Here is a 12054-nt window from a genome sequence, read left to right on the forward strand (position 1 = left end):
ATATATTTTAGAAATTAAAAGCCATACAAAAATAATTATACTACCATTCGATTCAACATAAAATTGTTTATAATTTTCATTAACTTGAAATTATTTGAACAAAAATGGCAACAAAAAAACCTGAAATTCACAAAACTTCGCAAATGTTCGCGATTATAACATGAAAAAAGTGTCAACTCTTTATATATTAGATAAAAATGGAATTTTCAATATGTACGCGAATTGTTGTAGAATTTGTAATTTTTAGGTTATGTGTCATTAATAGAAATCCACTATTTTATATCCACCATAAAGATACAATTTTGATTTTATTTTATAAGTTTTTCGACGTTCATTACCATTCATTGTAATAATGAAAACAATATCGTTAACTAAATTTACTCAATAAAATATGGGCCTTTAAACCATAAAAACGCCCACATAACCGAACGAAACTGAAATGTTACTCGTTTTATTTTCAAAGCTGTATAAGACGTATAACCAGTATAAATAAAACATGTTTGCTCTTCATATATACGAAAAAAAGCAGTTTTCAAGCTCCTAAACAAACGCGTCGTTAAAATCCTCGTTTCCCAAAAAATAATTCTAACCAAACATCAAATTTCCCTCCCCAGAAAACGTAAACGAAGAAAAAACATAAGAATGACCGTACACACACAATGCGACAAAAGTCGAAATCCACCGTATCCCCACCTTGACGCTAACGAGATACAGCGTCGCGTAGCTTCGGTCGACGTCGGGTCCGGCCACCGAACCGAGCTCGCTATGAAAATCATTCGTGCGGCCTTCGAGTTTCAGTCTAGCTGGATCTGTTGTATGAGAAGTTTGCGCGCGAACTGACCGCACTTTTTTCCGGCGTTGTCTGAACTCGGGCTGTCTGTATCTCGGTGCAGAAGGAAATTTGTGCGCGTAAATATTTATACAGTGAATCCACCCAGTGCGGAACGAATGAATTACGAGCCGCGGTGTGCGCTGTGCCAAAATTTATCCAGGGATTAACGTGTTTTGTTATTTTCGTGAACGCCGAAAGGTAAGAATAGTTTATGTAAATCGTAAACCGATGCCTGGTTTACTGGACCCCCATACATTATCGCGCCTCCAAGCCGTGCGCACTATGCCGGTGATGCGAGGGATTACGATTTCGAGTTACCAAATCTCGAAATTGATTGATGAGCGCTGACATTTTCAATATAAATTCCACAAAACCGTACCGATAATAACGTCGGATGTATGTCTTGGAAGCGAGAAACGAGACCGAAAATGTTTTCTGGCGTTTTTTGTGCCTTTCCGCCGTCTCCCGATTAACACGTCCGACTTTGATTCATTTGTTTATCGACGAACTGACTGCTTTGATGTGTTTCTGGCGAAATTATAAAGCGATTTTTTGACCGATGTAGTAAACTCATCAATTAAGATTCTTTTGATTGTTGTTAGTTTTGTTTATCGTCAGTGTGTTTACTTCCAGTGTTATCGTCGATACCAAAAGGTCTCTTTCATTGATACTATAATCTCTCGAGATGCGTTGTAAATACGTAGAGTTTAACTGTCTTGAAATTGTGAAGAATTGCTCAAGAACAGTGTCAATCGATATATCGTATTAAATGGTGAACTACTCTATATAATGGCTTGATAATTTCTTATTAGATTCCTTTTTCTAGTGTAATATGGCTCTAAAGGAAGTAAAAGATACAGTTTTATTACATATCTTAATTCTTGTGTGTTTTTTCTTCTTCTTTGTATTTTACCAATTTTCTTTCATGACATGAAGCTAAAGATTCTCAAAATATCAATCTTATTATTCTTCTTATCATGATTGATCAGGAACTGAATCTTGGGTCAGTTTCACAAGAGTTTTGAGCTATACATAGATACATATACCTTTACATACAAAAGATACCTTTATACAGAACTATTTTATTATGTGTTCTTCCATTGCTTTTTATAAGAATGAAAATCAAAAACAGTTTTGGAATATTGAAATTACTTGTTACTTATAGTTAGCAGACAATTCACATCTTCACAAACCTTTTTGACAGTGTATTATTCATGACTAAAATATACTGTACTGAAGAATGTCTATAATGTATTCATATGTCTTAAGGAAATTACTTGTAGGTTCTGCTTTTTAATAACGTTATCATAACACAATATAAAGTGTTCGTAGTTGATCTATTTTCTAGTTTCTTCAATATTTTCCTCAAAAACACAACAGTGGTATGAATATTACAATAAACATAAAATTAAGAGTTGATTGAAATGAAGTATTCCAGAGTAAAACAGAATATCCCGAAAGCAGTCACTGTACCATCCAACCGAAGTATTTTATTGCGTTTTCTTCAATTTTCTTTAACCTTATGGACCTAAATATACCAAAGTACACAATTTCGTCATACATTCTGATAGTTGATTGGGCTTATTTTTCTGAACCTCACAGAAAAGTATGTTGTTACTTGTTCTTTCATTTTATTTTATAACATGTAAGATAAAGGACTTGTTTTCATCCGAATATTCGTAATAATTTAAATATTTTTAGATTAGTGGTATTATGGATTAGTTGAATAACAACCCAATTATTGATAGTACAATTTCGGTCATTTATCTTAACACCATATATAACTTTTACTATTTGTATGAAAATTCAAATTTAATTTTTAATCTTCTTTCTATTACTATTAATAAAACTATATAATTAATAATATTTTGTTTTAATATCTATTATTTTTATACTCACCCTTGCTTTTCTGCTGTTTTTTGCTTCTTTATGTTAATGATACAATGGTCTTTGTAGAGTGTAAATATTAAGAAACCGTGATCCTCACACAACGTTTTTCCTATAATAAGTTTTGAAATATCGTATATTATTTACTGAAATATATTATAAATAGAAACATAGAACGATTTGTATTGTTTCAAGCGAACAAAGGTGTTTTATTGATTTAACAGTGGAAAAAATATAAAGTTGAGGAAAATGTAATTTTTTTTTCTAGTAGATTCACACATATCTCTGGTATTATTAAATTAGTCGTTTCCCAATACTTAATATAAAATATCATGATTATGACACGAGATAATATACCACAAGTTATGAAAAAATTGTGGTTTTGTTAGTGAGGAATATGATGTGATAAATTTTTGCGTTCGGTTATCTTGTGGTTATTTTTAATGCTGGAATCCGGTGTAAAGTTTGTGATTATTTAACAATCGCAATAATAACTATGTGTTAATACTATAATTGTAAGTAAATTGTTTTATTACCGTGCATATTGTTAGTTATTTAAATGTCAATCTATGTCGGTAATTACGTACACTTTGATTTGATACATATGTCATTTTATTCTACTGATATTAATCTTAAATTGCAGAAATTATGTTCCGCCTAAATAACCTCTCTATAGATTCCTATTTTATTAAAAAATCAAAATGGAGTGAGTTTTGTTTCTTAATATTGGGTTGTGTACTTAACACACACGTTATTTTTTTTTGTTTCATCAAGAGAAAACAGCCACAGAAAATCATGTTTTGCTTATAGGGACTTACAGTGAGCACATTCCAACCATAAGAGCATATAAAACGTGTGGTATGGACAATTCAAATGTGGTGATATCAACGTTCAAGACACAGAACCTTCTGGTAGACCGAAAACGGTTGAAGATACGGTATTGCAGGAGTTATTGAATGAAAACCCAACATAAACTCACAAAAGATCTACATAAATATTGAATGTGAGACGAATTGCAATTTTTGAACGATTACCAGCGATTGGAAAGATCCTAAATCATGTGGCGTCCATCCACACGAATTAGAAATTGGAAATTTTTTGTGGTACGATTTGTTCTTTGCTTCAAAATAGCCCTCAGTTTTGGCTTCATTCGACGAAACTTTATTCCCAGCGAGCATTTTTTTGAGATCTGAGAACAGGAAATGGATGGATTTTTGCCATCGTTTTCACTGACTTATGTCACGGTGCATTGTCTTGGTGAAGCAGCACTTTCTTTTTCTTCAAATGCGGCCGTTTTCGGCAATTTCGTCCTTCAAATGGTCCAATAATGCTATGTAATAGTCGCTGTTGATGGTCCTTCCTTTTTCAAGGTAGTCAATGAAAATTATTCCATACGTATCCCAAAATACAGACGCCATAACTTTGCCAGCCGACTGTTGCGTTTTCCCACGCTTTGTAGCGGGTTTATCGTGTGCAATCCACTCGGATGACTGTCTACTGGACTTCCTAGTAAAATTATGGAGCCATGTTTCATCCATTGTCACATATCGACGCAAAAACTCGTTGTTATTACGCTTGATCATCCTCAAGCACTGCTCGGAATCATCAACTCGTCGTTGTTTTTGCTCGTACTTTGCACAGAGCTTTCTCATACCCAAATATTCATGAATGATATGATGTACACATTCAGTTGATATCTTTAGAGTGTCCGTTAATTCCTTCAATTTCAATTTACGGTCATTCAAAATTATTTTGTAGCTTTTTTTAATGTTTTCGTCGGTAACAACCTCTTTTGGGCGTCCACTGCGTTCACCGTCGTCGATGCTCATTTCACCACGTCTACACTTAGCATATCAGTCCTTGATGGTTGATTCAACACGCGAAATTTCTTTTTATCCATTTTTTCACAATAACAAAATTTGCTTCATTCAAAATACTATAATTCACAAACTAATGATCCGACAGCTGTCAAATTTGTACATGCATCCTTTGAGGGTTAGGGCTAACTAAAAAACATATGGATTTAATTCTAGTAGCACCATCTATGTGTCAGGCCGGAGACTTTTCAATTAACCTGTTAAATAAACAATTCAAAGAAGAAAAAAGTGTGAATGGTCGATTTTATCGACCCTTAAACTTTTCCCCATTAACTAGTAATTAATTATTCCGGTTATCGTACCACCGTTCCTATATCCCCCTGTTTGATATTTACCGATGCCTCCGTCCCGCTCCGGTTCGCATTCCTCAGCTACCGATCTCCACGCATCGTTATTGACCCTCTCCAAACACGTACCGCACATCGACGTGTACGCCGCGTACGAGAAAGAGAAACAACAACGGCAAACGGCGTGCCCAGAAGGAGCCGAGCATAATCAGAAACCGAGTAGTTAAACGTGCAAACAGAGGCGACCTGGAACAACCACCATTTGCTTTACGATATTTACCCAAACGTCGTACGGTCAAATATTGACTCGACAGTTTTTTTTCCTAGCTCTTTCTCGAGAAACACTGCCGTGTGCGTGGATGTGTGTGTATGTGTTATTTTCGTCGCTATTTGTGGTACTGACAGACGGCGGATCTTTTAATTGCGCCCATTTATTTACACTGAGTGCTAGAAAAAGTTAATCCGATCTTGGTGATCTTTTTTGTGTGTTTTGTACCGGTTCTTGATGTTGGTGTCACTGTTTTTTAAGAAATACCGACACGATTTGTCTTCCTGGTTACTGATGTGACTGGGATCATTTTCCTTGTCGGATTTTGCACTATTGCCTAGGACAATCACAAACATAAATTTACGACAATGCCCCAGCAGGATTCGAACCCGTGACCATCGCACAGTAGGTGGACCGCCCTGTTGGCTACCATTGTGCCAATCAAACGAGCGAAAAAAAATTGTGCACGCTTCGACGAAATAGCCCATACTGGAAAGTGCTTCAACATAAAGTTGTTAACACCACCTGTTGTAAATCCTTGATAATTAATTTATGGGCCCATATTACGGGATTCTTTACCAGCGTGTCTTAAAGTACAAAAGTACAAAGTGAAATAGAAGAAAATGAATTGTACGGAATTGGTACATTTTTGGTTGTCACGAAGCACCTAATGAAAATATTATCTGTAGATTTAGACCAGCAACTTTTCAACCGATACGTTATTACGAATATTTATTATTAGATATAGTGTTTGGTATCAGTATTATCAAGGATGATCCGAGCGTTTTGATTTATCTCCATTTCCTATACGAAATAAAATAACTCTTCAAAATTAAGAAACGGTTTAGTTTCTCGTGAGGTTAAAGTACCGGACTGATAATGTCAAACTACTGAGTGAATAAGTGATAAAGAATACTGTTATGAAACACGAGTCATGCGTAATTTGAATGCAAATTTTGGTCGGGAGTAAATATAACCTTGATTTCAGCCAGTAAAAATAGAATTGAATCAATGTGTCTGAGTTGGAATAATATCTATTTCTAAATTAAACCATACATTCGGAATTAAACTGCTTGGGAAAATACAGAGTCTACATTTTTTCAAAGAAATTTTAGAAAAAATCGGATGGAGAATCATGGAGATAGTCAGTCAGAACTAAATATAAATAAACATACTAAATATAACATTAATTCTCATCTTTATTATCAATCCGTAGCCAAAATCCGGTGTCTACTTCTCAATAAGTTTCTCTTACACACCATCTCAATTTACTTCAACATTATTGATTTATTTAGTAACTGGTGTTATTATTTTATGTATTACAAAATATTACATACATTCATATTAAATTAATAGATAGTATAAATGAACGTCAATTATAGGTAGAGCGAACATAACAAAATGCAGGATAAGATCGATAAAATACAAGTATAAAAGGTATAAATAATAAAATATATGGATTAATATTCACTAGATTACAATATATAAAACGAACAATTATACATAGCGAGAGAAACATTAGTTCATTTAACCACTATTGTCTAGGAATATAGATCCATTCCATGATCGGTTATATATAGAGGAAACATATAGAGAATTGTATGAAATAGTACAATTTATGTATAATGATAATTAAAAACCAGATCTTTAATTGTAGAAATAACATACAATTTCTCTTTTATAACGATTATAGTTTTCTTTAAAGTGTGAACAAATACGTTATCTTGTTTGAAAATTATATTTTTCTTGTCTGAATTAACTTTTTTTATACGAATTTATCATATACAATTCGTCCAGTAGACGTAGCTAGGCACAATATATGAATTATTTTAATTAAAATACATATTACAAAATACACTATCTATTTGAATCACACATCTATTTGAAGTAAAAACACACTACTAAAACACTAATCCAGCTCAGCCTATTAATCAGTAAAAGAAGAATCCATTTTTGATGTATGTAGTTGATTAGACTAGTCATTATTTCACACTTTTTAAAAAGATATTAAATTATTTTCCTCTCGTCTGATCTGATGATATATGGCAACTATCCCATTTTATAACCCTAGTTACATCATAATAGTGAACCATCATATTACAGTTTACGAAACTTATCAAATATTCTTTCAATGCTCTCTTTTAGTCGTAATGCAATAACAGTAAAATGCCCCAAATTGCAATCCTGTAGCCGATCTAATCTGGTTTTTACAGACGCCAAAGTGACCAGATGTTTACCATCATAACCATGTGGTTGCCATGAATGTAACCTAAAGCTACAGACTAACTGTCAATAGATTAATGAATTCCTCCAAATATTTTAGTCTACACAACTTATTAAGTAAGTTATTTAATTTTGGTTCAATTCTCATAAGCTACACTATAAAAATAATCGTATAATTGTTGTTAGACAGTGATATATTAATTGATGTCCAAGACAGTCTTTTACGACTTCAGCCGATTCTGGCTGAATTATATTTTTTTTAATATATATTTTAAAGTCTCCTTTTTTACCAACGAGGGATTATCTGGACTGGTCTTACCCAGCCTGGTTACTGGCGTGGCTGGTATCATTTTCCTTGTCGGATTTTGCACTCAACTCACTGAACAATTACTACTGACTTACTACCAAATATATATTTGTAATTCTATTTTATTTTAATTTTATTATTAATACAAATACTACCCAAGTTTATCCATTAATGGTATTCCACGAAAGTATTATATAAAATTAGTAACCCGAAGAATAATGGGATATATTCTCACATAAAAAAGGCCATAAAAGAACCAACCGTTGCTAAAACGTCAGATAATTTCGAAAATATACTTAAAACAAACTGTTAAACATAAGTAGTAGTGGGGCCTTGAGCATTTGTAAACAGTGTAACCCTAATTTCGGTCAATATTTCACGAAACGACACGTTATATCAAGAATGTCGTCCCGGTTTATCTCGAAAATGATGAAACGTTTTTTTATTATTTATTTATTCAGAACAATGACAACGTTCACTGCGGAGACGTGATTTATCACTGTCAATTATACGTAGAACAACGTTTCAGGAATTATTTTTTAAATGATAGGCTGATACGAAAGACGGATTGATGTCGTCGTCGCCTTAAGCTCGTATGAAACGCGCGCCTGCCGGCCACCGTCGCAGGAATTCTGCCTCGGACTTCCGAACCAGATTCTCGACCGGATTTTCGTACGGCTTAACAGATCAATCTCGTTCTTTCGTCCTCCAGATGTTTTGACACATACATGCCATAGCTCGGTAATCTCAGGTATACGGCGGTCAAGACACTGTGTGGGCAGGTGGCGGGTGTAAAACGGCGAGGAAGGGTCAGGTACCGGCTTGATTTTGGCTTTTAAAATATTTGAGAATAAATTAGAAACAAGAATTCATTCTTATCATTTTATTGTTTTTAATAAGAACCTCCAACAATATGTCTTAAAGCTCCATTCCCGTTGATTCAGTATGTGATGATTGGAAGTGTTGGCTGATTTCAACAGAGTTACGTTACGTTGCATATTTTGTAGTATTTTTCTCAATTTTTCTACCAACATTTCTAGCATGCACGTTTATGTACTGTTGAAAAAATGTACAGTTTTTCTCCTTCCAGAAGTTTTTTGATGCCGGTATCGAAGAATTCCTTGTGCAACTCGGACAGCCATGTGCGCACGAACTCCTCTACCTAGTCGACGGGGTTGAATCTTTGACCTTCGAGGGCTTCTTTCAGTGGCCCAAACATGTGGTAGTTGCAAGTGATAAATCCAGACTGTAGGGGGCGTGTTCCAGTACCTCCCACCCTAATTCCGATATTTTATAGAGCGTGAGACGCGCGGTATGAGGGCGCGTGTTATCCTGGAGAAAAATCGCACTTCGTGCTGGAATGCTCTACGCGACGAATGTTGCCTAATGTGATGCTGGTTCGCGGTCGACGATCATTCTCGACGGTTTCCTGGCCATCCTTGAAAGCTTTGACCCATTTAGACACGGCAGACCTACCCAGGCACTCACTACCGAACTGACGCTAACAGTTGGATTACTAGTTGGTTTGATGTTTTGGTGTAACCACATATTTACACTCCATAAGTCCGTTGTTAATCCAGTCTCTTTAATCTTGAGGTCAAGTTGAGAATATCTTGCGACTAACCAGTAGAGTTGTTTGATTTTGAATCCGATCTGCTTTACTTTTTGTGTAACATGATTGAATAGTTGATATAAGTTAGCATCCAAATATCACCCTAAAATCAATATATAACATGTTTCATCCGATTTCTTCAAATTAATAATTTAAAATGACACTTTTCCCCAAGTGACACTCGCTCCATTCCAAATTCGTATAAAAAATTCAATGCCGATATAAAATCGCTCATATTTGAAGGTTACGTTTAAAATATTTCAAAATCTTGTGATCGGTTTACATCAACAAACAAGATTAATCAGCTTAGCTATGATTTTCGGCAAATCCACTTTGATCTCTCGCGTCTTTGAACTATGAATGGTTCGATTTTTCGCTAGCGCAACACGCATGTCCTTTCGGTTTAAATTTCGATTCTTTACGGTGGCTTACCTGGACGTCGGGAACGTGCATTGAAAACGACGGTCGCGCTAATGCCACCGAACAATTTGGCAATTTGGCCTTTCTATGGCTTAGTCGACTGCCTCGCCAGCTGAAGACACGAGGACTTAACACCTTTGAAACGTGCCGGAGCTCTTTTTCCCCAAATTTTCAGGTACGATTTGGCTTTGTCCACGACGCAGAAAAGGGCCAGTTCATGGGATTTACGAGATATCGAAATAAAAACGTCTAAAAAATACTGAGTGGTGATTATCGCCGGTGACAATAGGGAATTACTGAGACGGAAGCATAAATAACTCGGTGACCAAACTTTAGTACAGTACAAAATTTTCATTAAATCTCTTAATAACAATGATTTTTAATTATTTTTATAGCTATATTATATTATTACAATTGAAAGGTCCCCAGTCTACCATAGTATTTTGTGGAAATTAGTTTTTTTATTCAACATAATTCCCTTCAAGGGTGATACACTGATTATAGCGACACTCCAACTTTTCGATACCATTTTTGTAGTACGATTTGTCCTTTGCTTCAAAATAAGCCTCAGTTTCGGCGATGACCTCTTCATTCAACGAAAATTTCTTTCCGGTGAGCATTCTTTTGAGATCTCAGAACAGGAACTAGTCGCTGGGGGCCAGATCTGGAGAATACGGTGGATGAGGAAGCAATTCGAAGCCTAATTCGTGGATTTTTGCCATCGTTTACACTAACTTGTGACACGGTGTATTGTCTTGGTGAAGCAGCACTTTCTTTTTCTTCAAATGCCATCGTTTTTCGGCGATTTCGTCCTTCAAGCGGTCGAATAACACTATGTAATAGTCGCTGTTGATGGTCCTTCCTTTTTCAAGGTAGTCAATGAAAATTATTCCATGCGCATCCCAAAATACAGACGTAATAACCTTGTAAGCCGACTGTTGCCACGCTTTGGAGCGGGTTCATCGTGTGCAGTCCATTCGGATGACTGTTGATTGGGCTTCGGAGTGAAATGATCGAGCCCTGTTTCATCCATTGTCACATATCGACTCCAAATATCGGCTTTATTACGCTTGATCATCTTCAAACACCGCTCCGCATCATCAACTCGTCGTTGTTTTTGGTCAAAAGGGGCACAGAGCTTTCTCATACCCAAATATTCGTGAATGATATGATGTACACATTCAGTTGATATCTTTAGAGTGTCTGCTATTTCATTCAATTTCAATTTACGGTCATTCAAAATCATTTTGTGGATTTTTTAAATGTTTTCGTCGGTAACAACCTCTTTTGGGCGTACAGCGTCTTCGGTGCTCATTTCACTACGTCTAAACTTAGCATACCAATCATTCATGGTTGATTTTCCTGGGGCAATATCCAGAAACTCGGCATCAAGCCAAGTTTTTGCTTCAACAACATTTTTTCCTTTCAAAAAGCAATATTTTATCAACACGCGAAATTCCTTTTTATCCATTTTTTCACAATAATAAAAGTTGCTTCACTCAAAATGCTATAATTAACGATTATAATACTAGTTATAACATAAAAACAAGAAAACAAAAACAACAACTGTCATATTTAGCAGACATTGCCTCTTCTGATGATCACCGTATCTACCATATAGAAGACATCGCAAAAAAATCGTTTTACGTAACTGAATACCGGTTGACTAAAACGAGGCAATTAAACCATTTATTATAAAGCAGCGTTATCATCAGCTGATACTCGATGGTCGCTTGTTTATGACCGTATCGTACTAATTCGTAGTTAATCTATCTTTATTGTTGGCGATCGCGTTATTCGAGATCAATTTTTTCTAGTGACGGTCTTCGCAGAACCGCCGGCTACCTCCGTACTCGTTAATCCTGTTCTATCGGAACGGGCCGATGAATTCAAGTCTGATTAATGCACTCGGTTCATGTGTGTGTGTGTGTGTGTGTTTACTTTTTTAAGATCTTGATAGCGGAACGAAAAAAAACTGGTCTGCCATTTTTATCGAACCATTTTTCTGTCTCCATATCTAATACTCTTCATAAAAAAGTCGCTTATACTTAATTGGTAGATGTTATCTTTTTTATCTCGAGATGTTGTCTACGTATCAGGATGATTTCTCTAGGTTTTTAGTTGCAGAAAACCGAGTAGTTGTATGTTGGCGGAATGTTGGCATAAATGCTTTTATTTAAATATAACACATGTATTTATAAAAAAATAAGTTGAAATAAATACAAGAACTACTGGTTCATTGGAAACTTTATGTCATAACAATTTCGTTCGTTTCTAACAACTCGTAATGCAGTACACCTTGTTGATCTCACCATATACGCAACAAGACTTTATAGCCATG

General features: G+C 35.3%; 1 protein-coding gene across 1 annotated transcript in view; it reads left to right on the forward strand.

Annotated features, from left to right (window-relative positions):
* Positions 1–888: 888 nt before the first annotated feature.
* fz2 (frizzled 2) overlaps positions 889–12054 on the forward strand; it is a 118800-nt gene continuing 107634 nt past the window's right edge. Inside the window, exon 1 of the mRNA XM_076415967.1 lies at positions 889–1030. The gene's annotated coding sequence lies outside the window, so the exon portion shown is untranslated. The remainder of the gene's footprint in view (positions 1031–12054) is intronic.

This window comes from Rhynchophorus ferrugineus, unplaced genomic scaffold (assembly GCF_030347505.1).
Source record: "Rhynchophorus ferrugineus isolate W39M unplaced genomic scaffold, kcgeb_rfMv2 rfM10, whole genome shotgun sequence".
In the NCBI taxonomy this organism is placed as follows: domain Eukaryota; kingdom Metazoa; phylum Arthropoda; class Insecta; order Coleoptera; family Curculionidae; genus Rhynchophorus; species Rhynchophorus ferrugineus.